Raw genomic sequence first — 12,032 nt, forward strand, 5'->3', positions numbered from 1 at the left:
GGTCGGGGACTGGTCTCAGGGTCAGGGACTGGTCTCAGGGTCGGGGACTGGTCTCAGGGTCGGGGACTGGTCTCAGGGTCAGGGACTGGTCTCAGGGTCAGGGGCTGGTCTCAGGGTCGGGGAGGATGAAAAATGGAGGAAAATGGCTGCTACAAGCCGTGGGCACCTGCAGCAGGAGTATGGTGAACTGTCGGTGGGGCAGAATTAGAGAGACATTTAAACTGACTGCTATGTTTGCCTAAATAATAACGGGGACAGAAGTAATTGATTGGTTTAAAACCTTGGGGTGTAATAAAATGCAGTATAAATGCAAGCTCTATTACAATGAACTCTTTGATTCTTTGTTGTGTCCAAACCTGAATGAACTTGATGCAAATCCTAAATGTTTACTGTAACCCACCTGTGAGCTAATTTTCCCATTACTGTCACAACTATGGGTTGATAATCCTTCAACAATAACCTCCACTTGATTCTAGCCCGAGTGGTTATAAATAGCAAGCTTTAATAGACTGACTCACAGCACAGTTGCACTACAGCTGCCTTCAACATTACATTCAACAGTATGAGAGTTCGAATACAACTGTCTACAGATTACATTAAATGACAAGCAATCAATACAACCTGATGTGTCTGTGAATCCAGGTAGATCAGACCTGACCTTCCTGAACTGCTTGTGGCAATGAACTTCCGACCATCCCCTCTTGAGAGCTTTAACTTTTGGGAGGGAGCATGCCCTATCTTTATACTATTCGGCTGCGTTGTTCTGTACGTAAGCACCGCTGATCTTACCTCTTGGTCGTAAGTTCTCCCATTTTGCTGACATCGTGTGGCAACTCAAGATAAGCTGTTTTATCTCAACCTCCATCTCTGTTTACCAGTTGTTACATTCCTCTGAGGAATGAGTAGGTCCTTCTTATCTGGGTACAGACCCGCTCATAGCCTTGCACAGCCTTGCAAAGTCAGTTTCTTAGCAACCACATCTCTTGTTTTGCTGCAAACCACCTTCTGACGTTACAGCATCTAGAAATGGGCCATCTCTTGACCTTTGGATGTTTAGTTCTGAAGTTTCAGCATTTTCTGTCCTTTACAAACTGTCTTTGTTCACACACACTGAGACACAACTTCGCCCCCCTCCTATTAACATCTGCCCTCTTGCTAAGATGCTCGAGAGCTTAATGCGGGCTATGCGAGATGGGATATTGACCATGCTTGGCTTTAAACCATATTCTAAGGAGATCTGTTGCAATCTGAATGCAAATTCGTCGTTCCGCAATCATATTGTAATTAAGTAATGCTAATTAGTCTGATTACAAGAGCAGGTTGATCCATAATGACCGTCTGCTTGTCGGCAAAACTATTTTAGGAAAAAATAGGAAAAGTCAACAAGTCAATTCTTTTTTATTTGTTCATGGGATGTGGACGTCGCTGGCGAGGCCAGCATTTATTGCCCATCCCTAATTGCCCTTGAGAAGGTGGTGGTGAGCTGCCTTCTTGAACCGCTGCAGTCCGTGTGGTGAAGGTTCTCCCACAGTGCTGTTAGGGAGGGAGTTCCAGGATTTTGACCCAGCGACGATGAAGGAACGGCGATATATTTCCCAGTCAGGATGGTGTGTGACTTGGAGGGGAACGTGCAGGTGGTGTTGTTCCCATGTGCCTGCTGCTCTTGTCCTTCTAGGTGGTAGAGGTCGCGGGTTTGGGAGGTGCTGTCGAAGAAGCCTTGGCGAGTTGCTGCAGTGCATCCTGTGGATGGTACACACTGCAGCCACAGTGCGCCAGTGGTGAAGGGAGTGAATGTTCAGGGTGGTGGATGGGGTGCCAATCAAGCGGGCTGCTTTGTCCTGGATGGTGTCGAGCTTCTTGAGCGTTGTTGGAGCTGCACTCATCCAGGCAAGTGGAGAGTATTCCATCACACTCCTGACTTGTGCCTTGTAGATGGTGGAAAGGCTTTGGGGAATCAGGAGGTGAGTCACTCGCCGCAGAATACCCAGCCTCTGACCTGCTCTTGTAGCCACAGTATTTATGTGGCTGGTCCAGTTAAGTTTCTGGTCAATGGTGACCCCCAGGATGTTGATGGTGGGGGATTCGGCTCAATTTTACTCAATTTATCTCCTATGCGGAATAAGCCAGACTTCTTAACAACAAAAACTTGCATTTATATAGTGCCTTTAACATAGTAAAATGTCCCAAAGGTAAAACGGTTTATTTAGTAGCTAAGCAGGTTAGTTTTCGTAGAATTACTTAACTTGTTGGCAGCAATCATGTGAGAATGAGGAAAATACAATGCTTACAGCTGTACTGAGACTACATTATTCATGAATAGTTGCTGCCAAAAAAAATCCTTTACAATCATGCACAATGCGACTCAGCCCTGTTTTTAATGAGTACAGTAATAAAACATTGACACAGTATTCCAAACATGGTCTTACCAATGTCTTATGGAGTGTTAGTATTACCCTCCTTAGGTTTATGGATCTATTTATATTCCCCAACATTGTGTTTACTTTGGGAAATGCTGCCGTACAATAATAGTTTGAGACAAACTTAACATTTAGCTAACAAATGCATCTAAAGCTCTCTTCCTATTGCACTTTACTTAATGAGTTTGATACATCCTTCAAAGTGTCTGCTATTTTGAGCACTGACGTCCATAACTTTACATTTCGCAATGCATAACTCAACTTGCCATTCATCTGTCAAGTAACCAAGTGACTGTTGGTCACTTTGAAATGGATGATAGTCCTTGAAATAACCTCCTGCAAAAGTTAGACATTTTCCTCACGATATTAATATTAAAAAGAGCACGAGCCCTAGGACCAATCATTGGAGAACTCTGCTCATTAAAGCTGCCATTGCCTTTGTTGAATACCATTTCTTATTATCCAGCCCATTAACTAGTTCAGCTTGGGTTGCTACAAGTTTTCATTTTAGCCAAAATGTCTCCTATGAGGGATATTAACAACCACTTTCTGAAAATGATTGTAGAAATTGATCACTGCAAACATTGTCTAAGTGGTACAGCACACTCTCCTTTTACCTCTGGATTTAAAAGACTGACAGGATAAAAGAGGTGGTGAGACGTTGCTGTTATCTTAAAGGATGAGCCACTTCCACTTTGAGATAAGCCTGAGTCAGATAACTGAGAAAGGAATATACTGAGGATACTGAAGAACTGGAGAAAGTGCAGATAAGATTTACAAGGATATTACCAGAATTGAGAGAATGTAACTATTGAGAAAGATTGAGCAGGTTGGGACTCTTCTCTGAAAAAGGGAGGACTTGAGCATGTAGCAAGGGTAACGCAGTAATCTTGGGGAACTTTAGTCTTCACATAGACTGGGCAAACCAAATTGGCCAAAATAATTTCGAGGATGAGTTCATGGAATGCATTCGAGACAGATTTCTAGAACAATACGTCAAGGAACCAACCAGGGAACAGGTTATTTTAGATCTAGTATTGTGTAATGAGACAGGTTTAATTAGTAATCTTATTGTTAAGGATCCTCCAGGGTAGAGTGATAGAATTTGATTTTGAGTTTGAGAGTGATGTAGGATTTTAAACTTAAACAAAGCCAATTACGTAGGTATGAGGGGCGAGTTGGTTAAGGAAGATTGGGAAATTAGATTAAAAGATATGATGGGAGATAAGCAATGGCGAACATTTAAAGAAATAATTCATAATTCTCAACAAACGTACATTCCCTTGAGGAATAAAAACTATAAGAGAAAAGTGATCCAACCATGGCTAACTGGAGAAGTTAAGGATTATATTTTTTTTATTCATTCATGTGATGTGGGCGTCACTGGCAAGGAGAGCATTTATTGCCCATCCCTAATTGCCCTTGAGAAGGTGGTGATGAGCCGCCTTCTTGAACCGCTGCAGTCCGTGTGGTGAAGGTTCTCCCACAGTGCTGTTATGTAGGGAGTTCCAGGACTTAAACCCAGCAACGATGCAGGAACGACAATATATTTCCAAGTCGGGATGGTGTGTGACTTGGAGAGGAACGTGCAGATGGGGTGTTGTTCCCACGTGCCTGCTGCCCTTGTCCTTCTAGGTGGTAGAGGTCGCAGGTTTGGGAGGTGCTATCGAAGAAGCCTTGGCGAGTTGCTGCAGTGCATCCTGTGGATGGTACACACTGCAGCCACAGTGCGCTGGTGGTGAAGTGAGTGAATGTTTAGGGTGGTGGATGGGGTGCCAATCAAGCGGGCTGCTTTGTCCTGGATGGTGTCAAGCTTCTTGAGTGTTGTTGGAGCTGCACTCATCCAGGCAAGTGGAGAGTATTCCATCACACTCCTGACTTGTGCCTTGTAGATGGTGGAAAGGCTTTGGGGAGTCAGGAGGTGAGTCATTCACTGCAGAATACCCAGCCTCTGACCTGCTTTTGTAGCCACAGTATTTATGTGGCTGGTCCAGTTAAGTTTCTGATCAATGGTGACCCCCAGGATGTTGATGGTGGGGGATTCGGCGATGGTAATGCCGTTGAATGTCGAGGGGAGGTGGTTAGACTCTCTCTTGTTGGAGATGGTCATTGCCTGACACTTGTCTGGTGCGAATATTACTTGCCACTTATCAGCCCAAACCTGAATGTTGTCCAGGTCTTGCTGCATGTGGACACGGACTGCTTCATTATCTGAGGGGTGATGAATGGAACTGAACACTGAGCAATCGTCAGTGAACATCCCCATTTCTGACGTCAGGATGGAGGGAAGGTCATTGATGAAGCAGCTGAAGATGGTTGGGCCTAGAACACTGCCCTGAGGAACTCCTGCAGCGGTGCCCTGGGGCTGAGATGATTGGCCTCCAACAACCACTACCATCTTCCTTTGTGCTAGGTATGACTCCAGCCACTGGACAGTTTTCTCCTTGATTCCCTTTGACTTCAATTTTACTGGGGCTCCTTGGTGTCACACTCAGTCAAATGCTGTCTTGATTTCAAGGGCAGTCACTCTCACCTCACCTCTGGAATGCAGCTCTTTTGTCCATGTTTGGACCAAGGCTGCAATGAAGTCTGGAGCCGAGTGGTCCTGGCGGAACCCAAACTGAGCATCGGTGAGCAGGTTATTGGTGAGTAAGTGCCGCTTGATAGCACTGTTGACGACACCTTCCATCACTTTGCTGATGATTGAGAGTAGACTGATGGGGCGGTAATTGGCCGGATTGGATTTGTCCTGCTTTTTGTGGACAGGACATACCTGGGCAATTTTCCACATTGTCGGGTAGATGCCAGTGTTAGATTAAAAGGAGATGCTTACAATGTTACCAAAAAGAATAGTCAGCCTGAGGATTGGGAGGGTTTTAGAAATCAACAAAGGATGACCAAGAAATTAATAAAGAGGGAGAAAATTGAATATGACAGTAAACTAGCAAGAAATATAAAAACAGATTGTAAGAGCTTCTACAAGTATATAAAAAGGAAGAGATTAGCGAAAGTAAACGTGGGTCCCTTAGAGGCAGAGACAGGAGAAATTATAATGGGGAATAAGAAAATGGCAGAGACGTTAAGCGAATATTTTGTATCTGTCTTCACAGTAGAAGACACAGAAAGCATACCAGAAATAGTGGGGAACTAGGGGTCTAATGAGAGTGAGGAACTTAACATAATTAATATCAGTAGAGAAAAAGTACTGGAGAAATTAATGGGACTAAAAGCTGACAAATCCCTTGGACTACATCCTCGGGCTTTAAAAGAGATGGCTGCAGAGATAGTGGATGCATTGGTTTTGATCTTCCAGAATTCCCTAGATTCTAGAACAGTCCCCATGGATTGGAAGGTAGCAAATGTAACCCCACTATTCAAGATAATAGGGAGAGAGAAACAGGGAACTATGTGCTAGTTAACCTCACATCCGTAATGGGAAAAATGCTAGAATCTATTATTAAGGACGTAGTAACAGGGCACTTAGAAAATCATAATATGATTAAGCAGAGTCAACATGGTTTTATGATCGTGTTTGAACATCTATTAAGAGTTTTTTGATGGTGTAACTAGCAGGGTAGATGAGAGGGAAGCAATGGATGTAGCATATTTGGATTTTCAAAAGGCATTCAATAAGGTGCCACACAAGAGGTTGTTACACAAGATAAGGGCTCATAGGATTGGGGGTAATATATGAACATGGATTGAGGATTGGCTAACAGACAGAAAACAGAGAGTAGGAATAAGCAGGTCATTTTCAGGTTGACAGGCTATAACTAGTGAAGTGCTGCAAGGATCAGTGCTTGGGCCTCAGCTATTTACAATCTATATTAATGACTTAGATGAGGGGACCGAGTGTTATGTATCCAAGTTTGCTGATGATGCAAAGCTAGGTGGGAAAGTAAGCTGTGAGGAGGACACAAAGAGGCTGCAAAGGGATAAAGACAGGTTAAGTGAGTGGGCAAGAAGGTGGCAGATAGAGTATAATGTGGGGAAATGTGAGGTTATTCACTTTGGTAGGAAGAATAAAAAAGCAGAATATTTTTTAAAAGGTGAGAGACTAAGAAATGTTGGTATTCAGAGGGATTTGGATGTCCTTGTACACGAATCACAGAAAGTTAACATGTAGGTACAGCAAGCAATTAGGAAGGCAATTGGTATGTTAGCCTTCATTGCAAGGGGATTGGAGTATAAGAGTAAGGTGGTCTTGCTGCAATTATATGGAGCTTTGGTGAGATCACACCTGGAGTACTGGGTACAGTTTTGGTCTCCTTACCTAAGGAAGGATATACTTGCCTTAGAGGCGGTGCAACGAAGGTTCACTAGATTGATTCCTGGAATGAGAGAGTTGTCCTATGAGGAGAGATTGCGTAGAATGGGCCTATATTCTCTGGAGTTTAGAAGAATGAGAGGTGATCTCATTGAAACGCATAAAATTCTTAGAGAGCTTGACAGGGTGGATGCTGAGAGGTTGTTTCCCCTGGCTGGAGAGTCTAGAACTAGGGGGCATAGTCTCAGGATAAGAGGTTGGCCATTTAAGACCAAGATGAGAAAAAATCTTTGCAATTCTCTACCCCGGAGGGCTGTGGATGCTCAGTCATTGAGCATATTCAAAATTGAGATCGATAGATTATTGGATTTTAGGGTATCAAGGGATATGCGGATCGGGCAGTACAGTGGAGTTGAGGTAGAAGATCATCCATGATCTTATTGAATGGCAGAGCAGGCTCGAACGGGCCGTGTGGACTACTCCTGCTCTTATTTTTTACGTTCTTACGTTCTAAGAGGAGAGCTGATCGAGGTCTTTAAAATTATGAATGAGTTCGATAGGGTGGTAGTGGAGAAACTGTTTCCACTTGTGGGTGAGTCCAGAACAAGGGGACGTAAATATAAGATGGCCACTAACAGATCAGATACAGAATTTAGGAGGAATTTCTTTACACAGACAGTGATGAGGATGTGGAACTCACTGCCACATGGAGTGGTTTAATCAGATAGCATTGATACATTTAAGGGGAGGCTTGATGCACACATGAGGGAGAAGGGAATGGAGGGATATGGGGACAGGGTGGGAAGAGGTATTTACTGAGGGAGGAGGCTTGTGTGGAGTTTAAACACCAGCACAGACCAGTTGGGCCGAATGGCCTGTGTCTGTGCTGTAAATTCTCTGTAATTTATCTCGACGGACGCAGTTAAAGCAATCTCTCACAAAACTGAAATTAAAATATTGTGCAGTTCTGTTTGTTAAAAAATCCATTTAAAACTAGGAAAAGCCTCGGTCCAGTTAAATGATAAGCGGGTAGATTTTCATCTATAACACTTTGGCATTAAGCATTGCCCTGAAGGAGCACAGAAAGGAAAATCTGGCAATGGGATCAAATGGCCCCAATAGAAGCTATACTCTCTGGAGTTTAGAAGAATGAGAGGTGATCTCATTGAAACATATAAGATTCTGAGGGGACTTGACAGGGTAGACGCTGAGAAGCTGTTTCCCCGGGCTGGAGAATCTAGAATTAGGGGGCATAGACTCAGGATAAGGGGTCGGCCATTTAAGACTGAGATGAGGAGGAATTTCTTCACTCAGAGGGTTGTGAATCTTTGGAATTCTCTACCTCGGAGGGCTGTGGATGCTCAGTCGTTGAGTATATTCAAGGCTGAGATAGATAGATTTTTGGACTCTAAGGGAATCAAGGGATTTGGCGATTGGGCAGGAAAGTGGAGTTGAGGTCGAAGATCAACCGTGATCTGATCGAATGGTGGAGCAGACTCGAGGGGACGTATGGCCTACTCCTGCTCCTATTTCTTACATTCTTATGAACCCATCAATTTACCTCCCATTCGTTTCAATGGAAAGAAAATCTGGAGGGGGAGGGAGGGTGGTGGAGCGGTGGGTTCTGTTTCCAGCGTGTGACCCTCCCTGCCATTTTTTCTTTCTTCCTCTCCACTCAGGTGATGCTTAAAGCCCAGCAGGTAAAGACCAAAATCTACCTCATGGTGTCAGAAAGTGAAATGGGCCCTGCATTAACCAGTGAAGTGCCATAGTATATGCAGCATTATATCAATTTGAGGTGGCTCAGCGGGTCGGACTCTAACCTCTGAGTCAGATGGTTGTGGGTTCAAGTCCCACTCCAAAGACTTGTAGTGTATAATCTCTGCTGACAGTCCAGTCTAATACCGAGGGAGTGCTGCACTGTCAGAGGTGCCATCTTTTGGATGAGGTGTTAAACCGAGGCCCTATCTGCCCTCTCAAGTGTATGTAAAAGATCTCATAGAACTATTTGAAGAAGAGGAGCAGAGTTCTCCCTAGTGTCCTGGCTGATATATACCTTCCACCAACTGCTGGTTATTTATTTCTTTGCCGTTTGCAGGATCTTACTGTTTACAAATTGGCTGCACGTTTTCTACATTAGAACAGTAACCAGACTGCAAAGTGCTTCATTGGTTGTAAAGCACTTTGGGACGTCCTGAGGTTGTGAAAGGCGCTATATAAATGAAAGTTCTTTCCTTCTGTATGAATTTGATCCATCAGAAAGTTTCAGTTTTAGTAAGCCAATACTGGGGCCGGAAAGGAAGAAATGGTTTGCCAATTTCGACAAAGCTCTACAAAGAGGGTGATGATACACAGGTTATCTTTTTCATTCATGGGGAAGGAAGGAGGACGTAGACATAAAGCTTTTACATTTGAGCTGAGAAGCAGAACAAGATCAGAAAAATACAATGAAATGGTGATGCTTTGTGCCCAAGCATAATCTGATCTAAACAAGGCCAAGTTGTCATCATTTGTCTGGAAGCTCCCAGAATTGGCTGAACACCGGGAATTAGACTCATCCAAAAGCACACTGATTACAATAAAACCAATCCCAGAAGCTGCGAGTAAAATCGGAGCAAACACACGACACAGCCATCCAAATCAAGGAATCAGGTCAGGAGCCAACTAAAAAGTTGGAAGAGGTTACACAAAAGTCACGGTTCAGATGTGGCAGAGAAAGGAAAGGAATAATCTCCACAAGGAGAGGGCTTCGCCAAGCAAGAAAGGACATGTGCCTTCTACCCAGTGCAATCCCAACAGGCAGTAGTTGAGGCATCTTTTAAGGGAAAAGTCAATATAGAACCATAGAACTATAGAAAAGATACAGCACAGAAGGGGGCCATTCGGCCCATCGTGTCCGCGCCAGCTCAAAGAACAACCAGGTGCCCATTCTAATCCCACCTTCCAGCACCCGGTCCGTAGCCCTGCAGCTTACAGCACTTTGGTGCAGGTCCAGATACTTTTTAAAGGAGTTGAGGGTCCCTGCCTCTACCACCAATTCGGGCAGGGAATTCCATACACCCACCACCCTCTGGGTAAAAAAGTTTTTCCTCATGTCCCCTCTAATCCTTCCGCCAATCAGCTTAAATCTATGTCCTCTAGTTCTTGAACTCTTTGCTGGGGGAAACAGGTACTTCCTGTTTACTCTATCTGGGCCCCTCATAATTTTGTACACCTCAATCAAGTCTCCCCTCAGCCTCCTCTGCTCCAAGGAAAACAACCCCAGTCTATCCAATCTCTCCTCATAGCTGCAATTTTCAAGCCCTGGCAACATTCTTGTAAATCTTCTCTGCACTCTCTCCAGAGAAATTACGTCCTTCCTGTAATGTGGTGACCAGAACTGCGCACAATACTCCAGCTGTGGCCTTACCAGCGTTTTATACAGTTCCATCATTACATCCCTGCTTTTGTATTCTGTACCTCGGCTAATAACGGAGAGCATTCCATATGCCTTCTTCACAACCTTATCTACCTGCACTGCCACCTTCAGGGACCTGTGCACATGCACTCCAAGGTCTCTCACTTCCTCCACCCCTCTCAATATATTCCTGTTTACTGCGTATTCCCTTTTACTGTTTGCCCTCCTTAAGTGCATTACCTCACACTTCTCTGGGTTGAACTCCATTTGCCACTTTTCCACCCACTCCACCAACCCATTGACATCTTCTTGGAGTCTACAGATATCCTCTTCACTATCAACTACACAGCCAATTTTTGTGTCGTCTGCAAATTTGCCAATCATGCCCCCTACATTCAAGTCCAAATCATTAATATATACCACAAACAGCAAGGAACCCAACACTGAGCCCTGTGGCACACCACTGGAAACGGATTTCCATTCGCAAAGACATCCATCGACTCTTACCCTTTGTTTCCGCTTACTGAGCCAATTTTGGATCCAATTCGCCACATTTCCCTGTATCCCATGGGCTTTTACCTTTCTGAGCAGTCCGCCATGTGGGACCTTGTCAAATGCCTTACTAAAATCCATGTAGACAACATCCACTGCACCACCCTCATCAATCCTCCTTGTCCTTCCTCAAAGAATTCAATCAGATTTGTACGGCATGACCTTCCCTGAACAAATCATTGCTGACTATCCCTGATTAAACCATGCCTTTCCAAGTGACAGTTTATCCTATCTCTCAGTGTTGATTCTAATAGTTTGCCCACCACCGAGGTAAGACTGAGTGACCTATAATTGTTCGGCCTGTCCCTCGTGCCCTTTTTAAACAACGGTACTACGTTTGCAGTCTTCCAATCCCCCGGTACCTCTCCTGTATCTAGTGAGGATTGGAAAATGATCCCCAGAGCATCCGCTATTTCCTTACTGGCTTCCTTCAATAGCCTAGGAAACAATCCATCCGGCCCTAGTGACTTATCAACTTTCAAGGATTCCACTCCCTCTAGTACTTCCTCTCTCGTTATGTTTACTTTATCCAATATTTCACACCTTTCCTCTTTAACTATTACATGCGGATCATCCCTTTCATTTGTGAATACGGAGACAAAATATTCATTTAAAACTCTACCCACATCCTCTGCTTCTACACACAAGTTACCCTTATCATCCCTGATAGGTCCCACCTTTTCCTTAGCTATCCTCTTGTTCTTAATGTACTGATAAAACATCTTTGGATTTTCTTTAATCTTACCAGCTAATATTTTTTCATGCCCTCTCTTTGCTTTCCTTATTTCCTTTTTTACGTCATCCCTGTACTTTCTATACTCCTCTAGGCTTTCTGCAGTATTTGTTTTTCCGTGACAGTCATAAGCTCTTAATATAATTTAATATAAATTTTGGTGCAGAGGATGATCCAGGGCTATGGGGAAAATGCAGAGCAAAGGGATTCATTCTGGATCGTTGCAGTAAAGAGTTTGCACAGGCACGAAGAGGGAATTTTAAATCCCCACGACGGGTGAGAGGGTCGCGGGGAGGTAGTTAAATCATCAATTTTGCGTAACCCGGCCCCAACCCGCCACAAATGCGCCTATTTCAGGTCTAACCACAGCGGATATCGGGGCGTCCGAGTAACCCACTCGGGAGAGGCGGGTCTGTCAATTTCATATTTAAATGAAGTTTCTTTCCGGAGATTTTGGCAGCGATTTGAAATTAACGCCTCCTGCACAAGTTTCCCAACTTGGGAAACTCGCCAATAAAATGGAGGTGAGATTGAGCGGCACTTCATGGGATGGTTAAAGGTCAGGTATCCCAATATGAATAAAGGCTCAGTGCACACAGCGAGTTTCTCAGATGTTGTGAGAGACTTATTTGTACAGTTTGGAGGTGTTCACACAGAGAACATCAG

General features: G+C 44.1%; 1 protein-coding gene across 2 annotated transcripts in view; it reads left to right on the top strand.

Moving 5' to 3' along the window:
• The first annotated feature begins 3,653 nt into the window (after positions 1-3,653).
• The window catches only part of LOC137327110 (uncharacterized), a 35,959-nt gene continuing 27,580 nt past the window's right edge, over positions 3,654-12,032 (top strand). Inside the window, exon 1 of one of the 2 annotated variants that reach the window (XM_067992567.1) lies at positions 3,654-3,982. The gene's annotated coding sequence lies outside the window, so the exon portion shown is untranslated. The remainder of the gene's footprint in view (positions 3,983-12,032) is intronic. The other variant, XR_010964355.1, reaches the window with a different exon arrangement.

Source organism: Heptranchias perlo, chromosome 11, assembly GCF_035084215.1.
Source record: "Heptranchias perlo isolate sHepPer1 chromosome 11, sHepPer1.hap1, whole genome shotgun sequence".
Classification (NCBI taxonomy): Eukaryota; Metazoa; Chordata; class Chondrichthyes; order Hexanchiformes; family Hexanchidae; genus Heptranchias; species Heptranchias perlo.